Here is a 16,746-nt window from a genome sequence, read left to right on the forward strand (position 1 = left end):
TTCAAGGCAGTCCACCAAGTCATCCTCTGCAAATGCTTTCTCCTCTTCATGTAAATACGCTCTGAAAGAATCATAGCTTTTAATGAGTTGTTTGTTCTCTATTTTCTCTACAGGATGGGAATGATCTTAGACGGTAACAGCTACTACTTATTGATTACTTATCGTGGGCCAGGCACTGAGTTAAGGGCTTTACACAGAATTGTGATATCTAACCTTTCAACCCTACAAAGTAGAAACTGTTATCTGCATTTTACAGATGAGGGAACAGTAAATCAGAGAGATTCAGTAACTCGCCGGACAGTTGCACAGTAGAGAAGTGCTCCAAGCCAGACTTGGAACGAGGGCAGCCCAGGGCATTAGCCTGATGCCCTCATTTTAGGGCTGAGAAGTGGGTCACGGAGCAGCCTCTATTTTCAGGTTCTGCCTTCTATACACGATTTAGAGATGCAGATTTTTACAGTAAGTAATCTAAATGCAATCAGAGGATCCCTTACTCAACCAGGCAGTACAAGGTATTCAAATCTGCCTAAGCATTTACTTTCTGACTTGATAATGGATTTTTTTTTCCTTGAAAACTATCATTTATGTCTGTAGCACTCAACTAGGGTACAGAGTTCTTCCACATAAATTATTAATGCAACTGGTTCTCTTCAGCAGGTGTTATCCCAATTTTATGGGTGGCTGGAGGAGGCTGAACCTTGTTCGTGGTCCCAGAGGCAGAGCCTGGAGGATGCGGGTCTGGAGCTCTCAGCTTCGTGTTCTTTGTTGGGTCACGGGTCCCACCATCACCCACATCTCAGCTCGCGAGCTTCAGGAACAAAGCGCAGTGAAGGCTTCAAACTATCCGTCAAGTCAAGATGCAGTCAACACAGTCTAAGAAGGAGGCCCAGAGGAAAGGTGGCAGGTGGACGCCAGCTGAGTGTGGGTTCTGATGTCAGACCATCCTGGCTCTGCCAGTGACTGGCTGGTAGGCTGGCATTTGACCTTCTGAGGCTCAGTTTCTTCATCTGTAAAACGGGAGGCAGTGGACCCTCCCTCGCCAGGTGACTCTACGTACACATGCTCCCAGGCACATCGCAAGCACTCAGCAAATGGTAGGTGTCGGGATGAGGATGACACATCTCTAGCCCCTCCTTATGTCTCCACTGCTAATTCACAACTGGATCAGTTCTGCCTCACCTTCAGATCCCCTAGCCGTGCAGAATAGCCCTGCTTATCTGGGACAGAAAAGCTCCAAGGAAGCAAAAGGAGGGTCTGGGATACACGAAACAGATGTCACCAAACCATGGACTTGAAGAAAAACTCTCCGGGCCCTCGATCTATTTGAGCCCTATTTTGACCTGATGGGAATGGCCTGGGCTTGGTGGTTAGTTTCCCAGCCCACTGAAGACAGGGAGAAAGCCTGAAGTGATGAGGCCACTCGAGCTCGCAGCGAGGCTGCTGCCCTGCGGTGAGAGGCTCCGTCCAGACCACTAGTCCTCCCCCACCCACAGCTCCTGGTCTCAGTACAGGAAGCAAGCACGGAAGGAAGCTGGTGGGGACACTGGCAGTGGTGGTGGGAGCACGGCGCCATCCAGGCTACATCAGGACCTGGGAGCGGTCACCACGTGACGCTCCCTTCCTTCCCGGTGAGAAAGCACACGAGCGCTCAGAAAGGGATTTTCCCCCGAGAATCTCCCTAAAAGTCAAAGCCACCTGGTGAGTCAGGGAGCACACTGTTCTCATGAACACTCAAGCCCAAAAAGCTACGTCAGGATTTCAATTTCATTTTCTGACAAGCAGCTAACACACTGGGGGCGGGGCGGGGGAGGTACTTCGTAGAGGGGAGTCTGGGCGGAGCCTGAGAAGGCGGAGATCCGTGTGTGTGAGTGTGCACACGCATGTGTAATGGGAAGGACATGATGCCACAGCACAGTGAGCTGAAGGAAGGGGCACAGTTTAATCTGCTGCTGTCAGCAGAGCGAATGGGGTCTAAGGCCCCTCTTCTCTTAGTGATGGAGGTGGGCTGGTCTGGGTCCTGCTCCCATGACAGATTCCTGGGAAAAGGCACCTCTTTGGTGACCCTCCTCATGAAAGGACAGAGCCTCGAGGTGATCTAGAAGCAGATTCCGCGGCTATATTTGGACTTTAATACCTATGGCTTTGTGTTTTCATAGAGTTTACGGAAAAATATATTCCCACCAGGGGTGATTTTAAATACATTTCCTAGTAAATAGAAGGAAAACGAAATCCTTCCTAGCCACTGTAGTTCTTGAAATATCTTTCTGCCTTGGTGTTCATTTATCTGGGTTATTAATTTTCTGGACACCAAAATAATAATTAGCATGGCTGGTGACCAGAGGGGACCCTCTCACTTGACTGCATCCATACATTTCTTCGTGTGTCATTCTTCAAAGCGTGACAGTCAAGGTTGTCTCCCGCCTTCCACCTGATTTTAGGAGCTTTGAGAACTCCCACAAGATGGCACTGCCGGTCCTCTTAGCTGGTGGCTCTTGGGCCAGCAGGGCTTTGGCTGGCTCAGCCAGGACCAGGGTAACAGGGAGCTGGGGGTCCGCGGTGGGCAGGGGCTACTGGCACCTTAGGACAAGTGTGTTCCCTTCTCCCTAAGGGTCATTGTGCAGGGAGCCTCACTAAAGGGAAATGAAACACGACTCAAGGGCTTTAGGCGAAATTCTAAATCTAGAGAAAATAATCAGGGACCCAATTCCTTGTAGGATTTGGCATGCAGAGTTTGTATTATCTTTTTAAAGGGTGCTCTTCTGGGGGACAATGTCTGAGCTCGTGTTTCCATCTTTGTTTCAACGAGAAGGCCAAGGTTCGGCATCGGCTGTGGTGCCTCTAGTTCCCTGACTCAGGCCTGCTGATCCCAGGATGCCATGACTCTGGGACAGAGCCCAAACCCAGCCTGTGCCTCTGAGTCTGTCCTAGAGATGTGTGCGGTCCGGTCTCCAGGTGGGAGGATGCTCTTCTTTGGGATTCTAAAAAGCCTGCTCTCCAGATGACACTCCACCCACAGATGCTTGGCTGACTGTCGATCCAGATGCCAACACTTCACCACCTGCTTGTTTCGAGAAGGCGGCCACCCCAAGTACTGAGTGTGTAGGGCGAGGATGGCCTATGTGTAAACGATGTGTCCCACAGACACACAAGGTACAGTGACAGCTACCTTACCAGGGCCCGGGAAGCCCCGTCTTCCCTCTAGACACGTATTTCCAGAAAGGCACTCTAAGTTTCATACCAATGCCCTTTACACACAAGACCGTCTCATCGTGTGACCTATGGCTTTCCCTCCTCTGTCTTCCCTCTGCTCTTACCTTATTCTCTCTCCTGTGCTGGATGCAAAGAAGATAAGATAAATACAGTCATGATTCTAATCGTTAGCTTGCATCTTATGGATTTCGTACAGGGGGGCCTTTCTGGACCAGTATCTGTGTCTGCATTCATCACAATACAGAGTGGTCATCATATCTGATGAGAGAAACCCGGCCAGGCCTCCCGACAGTGCGGGGGTGAGCTGAGCATCTGTTTGGAAATTCACCGCATTCTGCCCCTGTCTCTACAGAGCTCAGAGCGGACTCAGCATCACAGAGGAAAGCTGTGAAATGCAGCATTTGAGGACTGGGCTTTGGAGACAGATGGCTCCCAGTTCACATCTTACTTCAGATGAGTAGGCTCCTTGGGCCTCAATGTCCATCTGTGAAATGGGAACAATCCCTATTTTATGGAACAGTTGTGAGTTCAAATGAAATAATGTAGATAAACTGTGCTTAGAACAGCATACTGCCTCCACTGGCAAAATCAGCTCATTACAACAGGGACATGCTCTGGGCATAACCGGAGAATACTTTGTGTAACTATCAGATAATCTGGGTAACTATCACACATATGTATTAAACGTTCTAATGCTATGTCATTTCAGTAAGTAGCACTTACACTTTAAACCATCCCATCTTTGATTCTGAATACATCTGTTTCAGTGTCATTCTTCTGAATTCCAATATAGGGAAGTACCCGTGAATAGTTAATGCTGACTAGACAGGCGCTAAAAACCAGGGTATTTATTGTCTATAGCTTAAAATCAGATCTTGTCGGCTGTCTTCAGGGTCAAGGTCATGTTTTATAATGGTGCGATTTGGGGGAGGACAGTATCCATGGTTCACAGTACAAAGTATGTACTTTCTAGAGGACAGCTATTATGGCTTTAACAAAAGGGAAATGATCGTGTAAGCAAGATGTGTAACAGTAAAACGACTGTTAATAGAATTCCTGTTAGAAAGAAGTACACGCTGATATTAAATAAAATACAGACACCAAAACACTCGTCTGGTCTGGGTCTACTCCCATCTTGGGAGGTGCAGGGGGCTGGCTTTACGTGGGACCAGCTCTCACTAGGCTGGTTCTGGGAGACCCTAGCAAGGAAAGAGGAGACCCAGATTAAATTGCTCTCAGGAGACTGCCAGGCAGGTCTCTCTTGGCCGTGGGAGCTTCGCCTCTTGCAAAAGTCAGGACATGGCCTGGGAGCACCAAACACAGCTCAGGTTAAAGGCAAGTACCTGGAATGATGGACAAGAGCATTTGGACTTCTCGGCTGCTGGATTCACCGGTAATTACATCCTTAATCCACCCTCCAAACTCACGGCGCAGAGGGATTTGGTGAGCTGCTAGCGGCCGTCACTCCCTCCCTGGGCATCCAGGTACACCTGATAAGTGATAAGCTGCGGTCCTCAGTGGTCTCTGGCTTCGCACATTCAGCTGCGGCCTGATTAAAACGCTGCCTCTGTGGATCATACCACGCCCTCAAGCCTTTATCCACAACTAACAGAAAAAGAGCAGGTACGCAGAAAAGTAAACCCACCGCCAATTCTGCTTACTTAAAAAAAAGCCAGCTAGTGAGTTAGGACAACTTCCATTCAATCCAGTAGCTCCCACCCTCGCCCCCGTGTTTAGAGCAAGCCCAGAGCGCAGCCGGACAGACCTTGTCAAGGTCACTAAATTTGTGGGGCGCGCACGCGGGGCGCTGATCGGTCTTCCTTCTCTGCCTGATAGTGAACGGTCTGGGAAGCTCTGATCCCCTCCCCTGCCCAGGTTCCCGCCTGGGAAATCACTGCTCGGGGCCCTAAGGTTGGTTTTTGATCCATCAGTTTCATTTGTTGGGCTATTTGTGGATTCATCAGTCTCATTTATTTCTCCACTCAACAGAAATATACGTACGTATACACACTGAGTACCCAACAGAAATAGGAAGCGCCGACGACGTCGCGTCAGGCCTGCCTCCTGCCTCCTGCCTGTGTAGCAGCTGGAGGACCTGCCCCCCCTCTCGTGGCGGCCCTCCTCTTCCTGCTGCGTGGCAGGGCTCTGAGTTAGGGGCCAGGTGAAGACGAAAGTCCTCAGAGAGCTGGTCGTACAGGCCCCCCGAATGTCATCAGGAGGCCGACGCAGCACACCTGTGAGGTTTACCAGACGCTAAACCGGAAAACAGGTCGTCGTGATTTTCCAGAAATGGGTTTTCCTTATCTCAGTGTGGCCAGTCTCCATGACAACCACAAGAAAACCAAGCTTGTCCTTATCGACAGGAGGAACTAGCACAGGCTACGATCCTCCCCCAGATGGTGGTGGATGCGCATTCTCCAGGGTCGCTCCCGAGCACGTGTGGGGAAGCAGAGACTCTCTCCGAACTTGGCAAGTAAGGGTTCCAAGTGGAGATGAAGAGCAGAAGCAGGCGTGCTGCCCTGCGCCCCACCCTGAGCCTCTCATCAGCACCCTCCCTGCCGGATGTTCCCTTCGGGGATCTCCTCCCTTAGGGCCCTTTGCTTTCCTCGGGGGCAGCCAGATAATTTGCCTTTGCCACCAATGAAGCATTAACAATCAAGGCGGATGCGTGGGGCTGGGAGAGATGGGCCGGCAGACAGAAGACATTCTCACTGATGGCCAGGTGGCCAGGGGCCCCTGAGCGTCAGCTTCCTCATCTGAGGTGAGGGGCTAATTACCCCTGGATCTCACGGGGGTTTGGGGAAGCTCAGGGGAGCATCACGCGTTAGGCACGCTGCACGCAAGGCGTGACTCCAGGAGAGAGCTGTCGTGAGCTGAGCGTGTAAACAAAAGCAGATGCATCCCCATGTTACAGTGGGGAGGGAGGACTGGAGGATGGTCGTCGTACTTGGGAAAATTAGAGCAGAGAAGCACATCCTTGTGTCTGCAGGACGGCGCCGATCCGAAACCCGAGGCAACACTCGGGGACCGCAGCGTGGATCGCGCCAGGGCTTTGGGGGAAGAACTGAACAGGCCATAATCTGGAGTTTCCTAGCAAGCCCAGTCACAGCTGGAGAGTCGGTCCCACGGCCACAACGAGGGCAGCTGGGATGAGGCACCCTGGGCCGACCTCTTAGGAGGTCGGTCATGATGAGCTCCTAGGAGGATTAGGGCTAAGTGTAAACTCAGTGTTTAAGAGATCAAAGGAGAACCTATATGTTACATTGAGATGGCAGGCATGAACACAGCCTACCCCACAGCCCGCCTTCCATCATCGTTGGGCAAGTAAATCCACACCGAAGGGGGAGTGAGGGAAAGTGTGATAACAGCAGGGCCACATTTCGGAGGCGCCTAAGGACACCCTCAGTCAAGGACAGTGACGGATCCCTGCCAGGAAGGTAAATGATTTGAGATGCAAACTAAGGCTGGGGGAGAGGAAGAGCTGGGAGCCTTTTCCACTTTTCTCCTTTTTAACACCCATGGGCCCTGAAAGAAGGGGAGTTTTATTAGGGTCGGGAGAGGAGGATGTTTCAGTCGAAGAGCAGGTTCTGGCTGGGGGCTCAACCTGGCACTGTTGGGATCCAGGGCAGCACGGATGCCCAAGGCACGGCGGGTCCATGAATGTGAGTCTGTTCACCACCACCTGTGCCTGGGCCCATGCGTTAAATAAACACTGAGCAACTGCCGGTGCAGCCACAGGGCTGGGTACTGGAGACCCAGCGGCACCAGACAGCCTAACTGTGCCAGGCTCTGAGCTCCTCAGGATGGACTGGGGCTCAAGACAGACTACGTGCAAGTGGACCCAGGGCCCTGCTTCCTCTGGGTTTCTCTGGGTCACATGCCACAGGTAAAAGAACCCCATTGTTTTGCATTTTGTTATCGCAAACTAGAACACACTGCCTGACAAGTAAAAGCCCTTATGTGGACAATGGAAGATGGTATTTGAAACGAGAGCTCTTCCAGGGAATCTGGGCCACATGGTCTCTGGAGTAGAGGGTTTGCACAGCCTCGGTTAATACAGCCGATGGCGGAGCTGTCACCTTGGAAACCAGAGGGGAGGACCTTAAGGAACGGTGACACCAAGAGACAACCTGGAAAGGCGTGGAGCGCAGAGTCTGCTGGGCAGTGGGTGCCTGCCTGAGACTGGCCCGGAGGCTTGCCCGGGGAATCGGAGGGCAGTGTTCCACGTGAGACACGTGACCAAGCACCCGGATGAAAATCACCTGCATCTGTCTGTGCTGCTTCTTTCACGCAGGCAGGTGAGGATGGAATGGGAGTACTAACTTGAAACACTGTTTTTAAAAGAATTTCTATCCCCTTCAGAGAACCCCAGTCAAGAGGAATTCTGAAGCTCGAGATGCCAGGTGTTGCTTTTCCTCAGCATTTGCTTCAAAAAGGTGCTGCTTTGAATATAGAGAAAAAAGCAACATCTTTATGGCTCAGTAACAGGGCTGTGAGATCCTAAAACAATCATTGGTGACATAAGTACAAACATCTTCTGCATCGCAGTCTTCAAAACGATCGTAAGGGCAGATGGCATTGTATTTGTCTTCCTATCCTTTTCTGGAAGAAAAAAAAAAGCAGCCAACCCCCTCCTGCCTCTTCCCTGACCGATAGAGGTAAGACGGAATTGGCCCAGGTGTCCCTGACTCTCTGGGACAGTCCGGCTTTAGGCCTCGGTCACGGTGTCGTTACTCATCACGCCTCTTTTCACTCCCCAAAACATACCAGTCTAAACATGTTGCAAAGCCACGACACAGAATTCTAAAAAGATTCTCAACATTACTGGGGCTCTTAGGAGTTTCATCATGCGTGTTAGAAATGCTGGAACTCCTGGGCTTCCCTGGTGGCGCAGTGGTTGAGAGTCCGCCTGCCGGTGCAGGGGACACCGTGCCCTGGTCTGGGAAGATCCCACATGCCGCAGAGAGGCTGGGCCCGTGAGCCATGGCCGCTGAGCCTGCGTGTCCAGAGCCTGTGCTCCGCAATGGGAAAGGCCACAACAGTGAGAGGCCCGCGTACCGCAAAAAAAAAAAAAGGAAATGCTGGAACTCCTGACTGTATGACCTGAAAACCTGAGCCAGCTTCAAAGGCGGCTCACATGTTATCTTTCCATTGCTTTCCCTGAGCTGACCCTTGCCCAGCTGTGTTCCCACGAGGACTTCCCACGTATCACGATGTAGTGGAGGCTCTTGCACGCCTAACACTGCTTCAAGGTCAAGGTCAACGGTTCACTTTATTGTGTCCCCAGCACCTGACATAGTGCTTGGCGCACACAGAGGCTCAACGTATGCCGTCAGCACCAAATGAGCGGCATGTCCTGTAGCAGCTGCAGGGGGTGAATTAACCAGGGTGACTCCCTGGGCGCTGTTTGTGGCTCACGTCTTAGGAATGCATGAAACTCCTCTTGCACCAGAGCCTCAAAGGCTTGCAAAGGAGCAATTCAAAATGTGGATTTGTTTTTGTTATCTACCAGTCTGGCTGGGCCAGATCCGCCCGTGATGGGGGCATAACCTGGAGTGTGTTCCCAAGCACATGGGCTCTCCCTCCAGCTTTTGCCAGAATGATCTTGAAGAATAGTAAAGAGTCTCTCTCTCCCTATTAAGAGAGGGCTCAGGCTAGGAGGTACGTTTTCGAATCATCTCAAGTCAAACCGAGAGAGTGCTGACGGAACCATGCGTCGAGTCTCGGATGATAAGAACAGGGGCAGATGGAAGAGAGAGAAGGGGGAGTGCCTTACTGAGACCACTTTCAAGAGTCTGAATTAAATTTAACAGGAGAAAAATCCATCAACTTTCTATATGGCAATTCCTGGCAGATGCCAACAAGGGCTGGGTTTCTTTGCAGGACTCTTGCCATATTTCCCTAAAAGTCTCAAAAAATACAGGTGACCAGACTAAGGCCCAGGCTTAAAGGCAGCCAACCTTATAAAGAAACCGGAGTCTTTTTATAAAGTGTGACTTCGCTTAATGCAAGAGGGACCAGAATATCCAAGGCATTGTCTCCGGAGCTTGGAGACGATAAAGACGGGCAGCTGCTATTCCGACCCTCGACATGGACAGTTTTTAAGCTCCCTTTGCCTCTTCAGCTGGATTCTCAATATGTGTGTCAGGAAGAGTAGAGCGGGATTCTATTTTAGAATTTTGGAAGCATCGTCAAGGGAGTCACCCGGTAAAGAAGCTCTAAAGGACTCTTTCCTCTGTTTCCTCTAACAACGACAACCAATATACCAAAGGACCCATAGGGATGAGTCAATCATTAAACTGTTAAGAAGCTGCTGTAAACAGGCAGTGTTAATTTGATAATTCAGAACGGACTGGTACAACAAGACTTCCAAGGCTCATAAAGTACTGCTGGCTTTTGGCGGTAGCTAGCACCTGGGGTGCACGTTAACTGCTTCTTTACCCGGCCGCCCGGGTGCCGGGGTACCCGGGAGCCTTCTCCTTGGCTGGTCTCCCAAGGCGCCCCGGTGGAGCAGAGAGCAGGGGCCTTCGGCGTGATGTGCCTCCCCTTTCTGTGGCTTTCAGAGGAGGGAAGGGAGGAAGGAGAGAGGGAGGGGCTTCCAAAGCACTGATGAGGCTTCTCCTCGCCAGGTGCCCAGGTGCGTGACGGTGAAGAGCAGCCACAAGGGGGCGGCAACCTCTCTCCTGAACCCGGTAACAGGGCAGCCTGCTCCGCCAACCCCACAGGCGACATGTGCCTTTGTGCCTCAGTTTCCATTATGGTCCCTGATCTCGTACCCCAAATTCTTGGGGCCAGATGGGTTTCAGAATTCATATTTTTTGCAAATATTATAAAGGCACCACGTTGCCTAAATCACATACAATGAATATTCCTGAAAGGGTCCGGGGCAGCACCCCACAGTCAAAACTATTACTATTTTCTACAGCAAAACGTATAGAGATTACACTAAGTAGGATAAGTAAAGAGTGTAAATAGCTGCACATCGGTTCCGTTTCTGCCACCACATGAGCTTTAGTGTGAAAATACGAAAACCTTTGCAGTTTTCCGAACCCTCCGGACTGTGCACTTTGCTTGCTCCGGGGACACTGCGGCACTTTCTGCTCAGTACCTCCTATGAGGCCCTGGCTATCACTCCCTCCACCACCAAGCAAGAGAAGTGGATTTGGAATAAAGAAGACAGTACAGCTGTCAAGGGGTAAAGAGAATCATCGGCATTAGTCTGGGATTACACAGAGAAGCTGCGGTCAGTTCTGTACGTTTATCTATAGAGAGTAAAATTTGATTCATGCATTTAAGCAAAACCTTTGGCAAGGCAGGATAAAACGACTGCAACCAGGGAATTCCTCCCAAATTGGCAGCCTGCCTCAGCTTTTTCTGGGTTCAGAGAACTTGTACTCATAACCCTGTCTCACATGTGCAGCTGAGCTCAGAGCCCGCTTTCCCACGTTCCAGCCACCTCACTACGAGGTGCGCAGGGTGGCTGGCACATGGGGAGCTCGGCCCCCTTTTGTACAGATGAGGAAGCCACTTGTGACAGAGGAGGCCATGTCGCCTGTGGTCACTGATCTGGGAGGGAGTGGAGCCCTGACAAGAACCTGGGTCCTCAGATTCTCTGGCAAACTGTCCCCCTTATACCGGTCACATGCACAGCCCTCAGGACTGTGGCCCCAAATACGTTCCAACCAACTCCAGTCCTGCGGCGTGATTTGAGTAACCTTGCTCGACTAATTTTTGGAAACACTGCTGACTGTCTCCTCCTCAGAGATTTAAATGCCCCTGGTACATGAGGGCCCTGAGACGTCATAAGGAAACCAGGTAAACTTCATTTAACCCATGTTTCCTAAATGCATTTGAACGTGGAACCCTTTGGGGCAGAACTCCTGTCAGCACTGACACACCCAGACTCTGATTAAAGGCAGTTTCAGTTGTGTTTCTGACTGTGCATAGAGTTGAAAGTGGCTGTTCCACTTGGAAAGACTTTTACCTCCAAGGCTGGAAGGGAAACTACAGCGATTCACCTCGAGGCCCAAGTCTAGGGCATCCATTTTTCCATTCCTTTTCCTCCCCATGGCCAGTTACCTCCAGTCATGTGCTGCTGGGGTCGCTGGATGGACAAGCCTGGCCCGCTCCACTGCTGACGGTCAGCAAGGCTGTGGACGTGGCTCACAGACACAGGGGCACCTTGTCACTTGTGGTGAAACAAAGCGCCCCCAACGAGGGCTGAATGCCCTCACTGGCACACGCCGTCCGTGCAAAACCCGGTCGACAATGGGCATCTTTAATGGAGAAAGGGGAAACCATCTTCGGTTTAAGACTCTGCCCTCCTCCGGCCTTCCTTTCCACGGCAGTATACCCTTTCCTGAGCCAGGTGACGAGGGGACAGCAGCAGATTTAGAAATAAAGTGAAGTCATACCTTTGAGCTTTGATTTCTCCCTTGGAATTTATTCGATATATCCACATGTTGGGAAATTCTAGAAAGTATGCAGTCAGGTGGGAAAGCTGGACCAAGTATCGTTGGTGGAACGTTTGTTCCTGGGGCCATAACAAAGTGACGTTCATTTGGGCAATAAGAGTTTTGCCTTCCTTTGGGTAAGAGTACAATTGCCCTCGAAATCATGTGAGATCCCTAGAAACAAAGCATTTTTCAAACATGTGTTATTAGGTGGGATGAGAAAGCCACAGTAACCTCCAAACTCTGGACGGGGAAATCTGAGCTTCGCTCAGCATCGGCACTTGTATCAAACAGTGGGACACTGAAAAGATGCCCCCAAACCTGAGAGGCAGGTGGCCTCCTGAGAACCCTGTGGCTTCAGTGTTCAAGAACAACCAGAGGGATCCACTTAGAGGGCGAGGGTTGCTTTCAGCTCGTGAGGATTTTGACTGTAAAGTGATGGAGGTGAAGAGTCCGTTACGGACATACTGCTCATAAGAGCTAATATTTCTCTTGCTCTGTGCCAGGAGCTAATGCAGGTGCTGGAGAAGCAGTAACTCATGTAATCTTCACAAGGGCCTGATCAGGTAAGAGCTGTCATCAGCCACAACTTATTTACAGATGAGGACACTGAGGCACAGAGAGGTTTAGTAAGCTGCCCAAGGCTACACAGCTAGTAAGAGGAGAAGCCAGGATCCAAACCCACAAGCCTCGGTCCCTAACGGTACCCAGTGCTTTTCAAAGTCCAAACCTCAAAATACTTTAAGGTCTTCTGTAGCTGCGGCACAATTTTCTGAATTTACCCAAATGTCCCTTATTTTATAAGAAAATCAGACAGTGACAGACTGACTAGTTAAGACTAACTCACTTTACTAATCAATGACCGGGCAGCTGAGAAACATTTTAATAGGAGGAATTTCTTGCAACAGTTTCTGGGAGAAAAATTATCATGGGATTTGATCAAGGACGCACTTTTTCCTAACTTCAAAACAGGACCTGAGGCCAGAAAAAGCTTATCCAAATTTAATACATTAAATTACACTTAGGTCGTCCGACGGGTTTATGTAAACCTACACTGTAGGTCAGAGAATGGCCGTGGAGAAAGCAGGTAAGGCTCTGACAGCATGCCCGGTGCACATGGACTAGTCTGTTCCTGCTTCAGGAACAATGCAAACCACCCCTGTCTCTCCCTAACCTCGGGCAAGTGAGTTCTCCTTTCTGGATCTGGATTCCCACGACTGTGAGACACAAGGTGGACAGCTAGTTCCAAAACCCTCACGGAGAAGTCAGAGGGGAGCGGCTTTAAAGGGAAGCCGGTGATCTGCCTCCGAGGCAGTCGGCCAGGCTGCACGAGTCTGAGGCCGGTAAAATGAGTAATGAGAAATTAATCGAGGGCGTATATTTAGGCAAAGAGCAGTTACGGAGAAGCCAAGGCGTGATGGGAGCGCATACAGCAGGGGATTTGGTTTGCAGGACCCGTGAGGTTTCAGCTGCGCTCTGAAGGTGAGCGGTGCTGAGCACGGATGACACCTGTCCAGCGGAGGCTCTGAAACAGACAAGCGCCTGCCCCCCGGTGGGGCAGGGGACCGCAGAGAAAGGACCAGGGGCGGTTCTCATATTTTCTCAACTGCAGGACGCTGGTTATCCCTGAATAAAGTTTCATATTCACAGTACTTCACAACGTAGCACCCGGTGGGGGACACTGGTGGCACCAGGGCTGCTAACAGTGCTGTTCTCCCTTTAACTCTCCATGATCCCACCAGTTTGGTGCCTCCCCGTGATGTCATCACTTCTTCCGAGGGGCTCCAACTCTTAGTCAGTGCTAAGAGCTGGACGGTACCCCAAGGAGCTGAATCATCCTTTAACAACGCAAAGGAATCCCATCAGTGATACAAACTTGTGCTTCGCTGCGACTCCATTTAGCAGGCAGCTCCTAGAGGGCGTAGGCTGCCAGAGCACGGAAACGACTTGGGGGCACATGTGACCAGATTATTAAATTTGAGGAGAAAAAGTTTAATCTTCAGTTATTAATTCTTCTCTAGTGTGGAACTGCTTTAACTATTCTCTATCAGATGGCTTTGACCATGACCCACAATAAAAACCTGGGTCATTAACACTTGTGACCCAGTGTGCACACACAGACACACCTGAAACAAGCAATTCTGACTCTTACAGCCTGGGATGCACTCTCGTATTTTCTGCTTGATCTTATTCTATTTAAGAAAAAAAAAAATGCTGGTCTGTCTCCAGCTGAACGGACCTCAGGATCTACCAATGGACCACAGCCTACAGTCTACTCCGAGGAAACGCATGAAATGATAAACTTTCCTGAGCCTCCATTTTTCTCCATAATTATAATAATGCATGAAAGTTACTGTAGGGTTTCGCAGGTAAACTCCTGCACCATAGGGCGATTACAGGAACGGATGTGGAGACTAACAGCTAAGGCTCTGATCAAGACACAACGTCCTTGGACCAGATGGCAAGGCACTGGCGGGCGGCTTGAGTGTTATCAGGTGAATGATTTTTCCATTACAGTAAAACCTTATTTATCAGATTTCACTAATTTGAAGTTTATATCCCTTAGGAGAAAGGTTGGACAAGTAGGCAACATAAACAGAAGAACAGGAAGAAGATTAAAACCCCTTAAGAAAATAAGGTTTGGGGAAGAAACCCCAAAACCCTACCGTGAAAATATTATTTGTGTGTTACCTGTAGACACAGATAGTTGATATGTTTATTACAAAGAATTCTTACTTATGCATGAAATCACATCTCCTCTGTGAGGGATTTTACTGGCAACGCTCTAATTAGACAAGTCTGAGTTACGGTAGGGTCACAAAAGCGACAATACCACATTTCTTTATATTTTCTAACTTGGAATTCCAGAAAGTATATCACACTGTTATTGAGGAGAATTAACACGAATTCGTAAAGTTCTACTGCATGAGGTTATACTTTACAAGAGCTGTTAAGTTCGCTATTCAGAATATATACACACATTCCCATAAAGAGTCAGGCAAATGACTTGGGATGGCGGATAACAAATGAAGTCCAATTAATTCCACGCGATCCCACATCAGTCTACTCGAGGCAGCGTAGCTGTTGCCCAGGGTACGAGAGCCAAACAGAACGGGCCCCAGAGAGGAATGAGCTCAACAGGTCAAATGCTAAAGACATTCCACCATCGGAGAAGGTTTCCTATCCCGCCTCACTGTAAACTCCCCGCTGCGCTTTGCGGAGGGCTGCAGACAGGTTTGGCTAATGCTGGGTTGCACGGGGTTTGTGGTTTTCTCTGCGGCTGGGCCTCCCCAGCTGGGTCACAGGCTCAGGTGTGCGAGGAATTCCCAAGAGGGGACCACCAGAGACGTTGGCGAGACTTCTCCGACTATGGGACTCTTAGAATTTTTCTTTTAAATTTTAACTTTTTATTTAAAATTTGCGAACACAAGCAAGGGCGGAAAGTGTAGTACATGCTGGCACCTAGCTCCAGCAACTAACATGCTGACTTTCCTCTTTCATCTGCTCCTCCCACCTCTACTTCGTTGTGTTGGTGGCTTTTAAAGCGAATTCCTGATGTCACAGCATTCCATCCATAAGCATCTGAGCAGGTATCTCTAACAGATAAGGACTTTTGACAGAACAAAATGATACCATTTTAGCACACCCAATACAATTTAACAGTCATTTTATAAAATATCACATAATTAATAATGTGTTCAATTTTCCTCGTTGACTGAAAATTAAATCCTTTTTCCCTTGGTTTGTTTGAAGCAGTTAAAGAATACTCGGAGCTTTAACAAACATTTTTTTTTAATATTTTTAAAATACTTTAAAAAATGCTGTCCTGATTGTAGTCCCTGAGTTGTGCTGCCTGAAGGTCGTTTCCTGGGCCTGCCTTGCCCTGTGCGTGCCCACTGGCTGGTGGGCGATCCATGGATGTGGAACCTAAGGCCACACAGCGGCCACCTGGTTCCCAGCCGGCGGCCTCTTGGGAGGGGCCGCACAGGAACCCCGAGGCTACAGCAAGACAAAGGCGGGGGGGGGGGAATTGGGGCCACAGGACTCTTTTTTATCAGGGTATTTTACAGGGCTGAACTGCTAGGAAGCAGGCTTTGAAAAACGCTACAGAAGGAAGGCACCCATATCTCACAATGTCATCGAAAAATGTGGCTATTGTAAAATAAGCTGACATTTAGCTCCTTGTAACATGTCCCAGGGCAGGTCCTCAAAAGGGAAGGATGGTTGTTAGTACTCAACCAGATTTATCACATTTCTCTCATGTTCTTCAGGGCAGTGACTCAAAATGTGGTCCCCGCACGGCAGCATCAATTCATCGGGAACCGGTTGGAAAGGCACATCCTTGGCCCCGGCCCCCCCAGACATGCTCAGCAAGAAACTTGGGGGCTGGGCTGGCGATCTGTGCTTCATCCACTCCCAGGAGATGCTGCCATGACTCAGGCTGAGAACCAAGCTGTCCCCAAGGTCACCGTGCTTGCGGGGAGAGGGGAGGTCCAGTCACCTCCACCTTCACAAACAACTAGGGGAAAATTCGCTACCGCGTGTCCCGGCAATGATACAGACCAGGGAACAGCTTTTAATCTGTATTAACACACACGCACACGCACACAACAAACACACAAACAAAATGTAAAAACTATCCCCCCCCCCATGCCCATCCAGAGTAATTCCATCCTCAGGCCTCAGGTGACGTTGGCCAGGCAGCACGCAGAAGCCTCAACCAGCTTTATCACGGACAATCCTCCGAACAAGATATAACCACCCCATCGCCAAGACGGTAAACTGAGGCTCAGGGCACTGCAGGCAGGCACGTGGCCAAAGCACACAGCAGCTGCGGCAGAAGCGGCTTTAACTAGCACCCTCCCATCCTGTGCCCATGGCGCCAAGATGCCTGCAGGAAACGTCGCCACAGCACAGACAGAGCACGAGAGTCACGGAGGTCCGCAAAGCGGTCAGAGGGGAAGTCAGGTGCATCGGGTCTTGAAGCCTAGGAGGGGCGGGGACGCTCGGAAGGGGAAAGGCAAGCAAGGACCAGACCCAGCGGTGGGCGCAGTGGAAAGGGCATCACGTGGGGATGTGGGCG

General features: G+C 50.1%; 2 protein-coding genes across 3 annotated transcripts in view; one reads left to right on the forward strand and one right to left on the reverse strand.

Annotated features, from left to right (window-relative positions):
* ANKRD33B (ankyrin repeat domain 33B) overlaps positions 1–1,787 on the forward strand; it is a 126,275-nt gene extending 124,488 nt beyond the window's left edge. Inside the window, exon 5 of the mRNA XM_060295655.1 lies at positions 655–1,787. The gene's annotated coding sequence lies outside the window, so the exon portion shown is untranslated. The remainder of the gene's footprint in view (positions 1–654) is intronic.
* Positions 1–16,746, reverse strand: part of DAP (death associated protein) — a 64,634-nt gene that overhangs the window by 10,780 nt on the left and 37,108 nt on the right. The window lies entirely within an intron of this gene.

The sequence above is a fragment of the Globicephala melas genome, chromosome 3 (genome assembly GCF_963455315.2).
Source record: "Globicephala melas chromosome 3, mGloMel1.2, whole genome shotgun sequence".
Taxonomy (NCBI): domain Eukaryota; kingdom Metazoa; phylum Chordata; class Mammalia; order Artiodactyla; family Delphinidae; genus Globicephala; species Globicephala melas.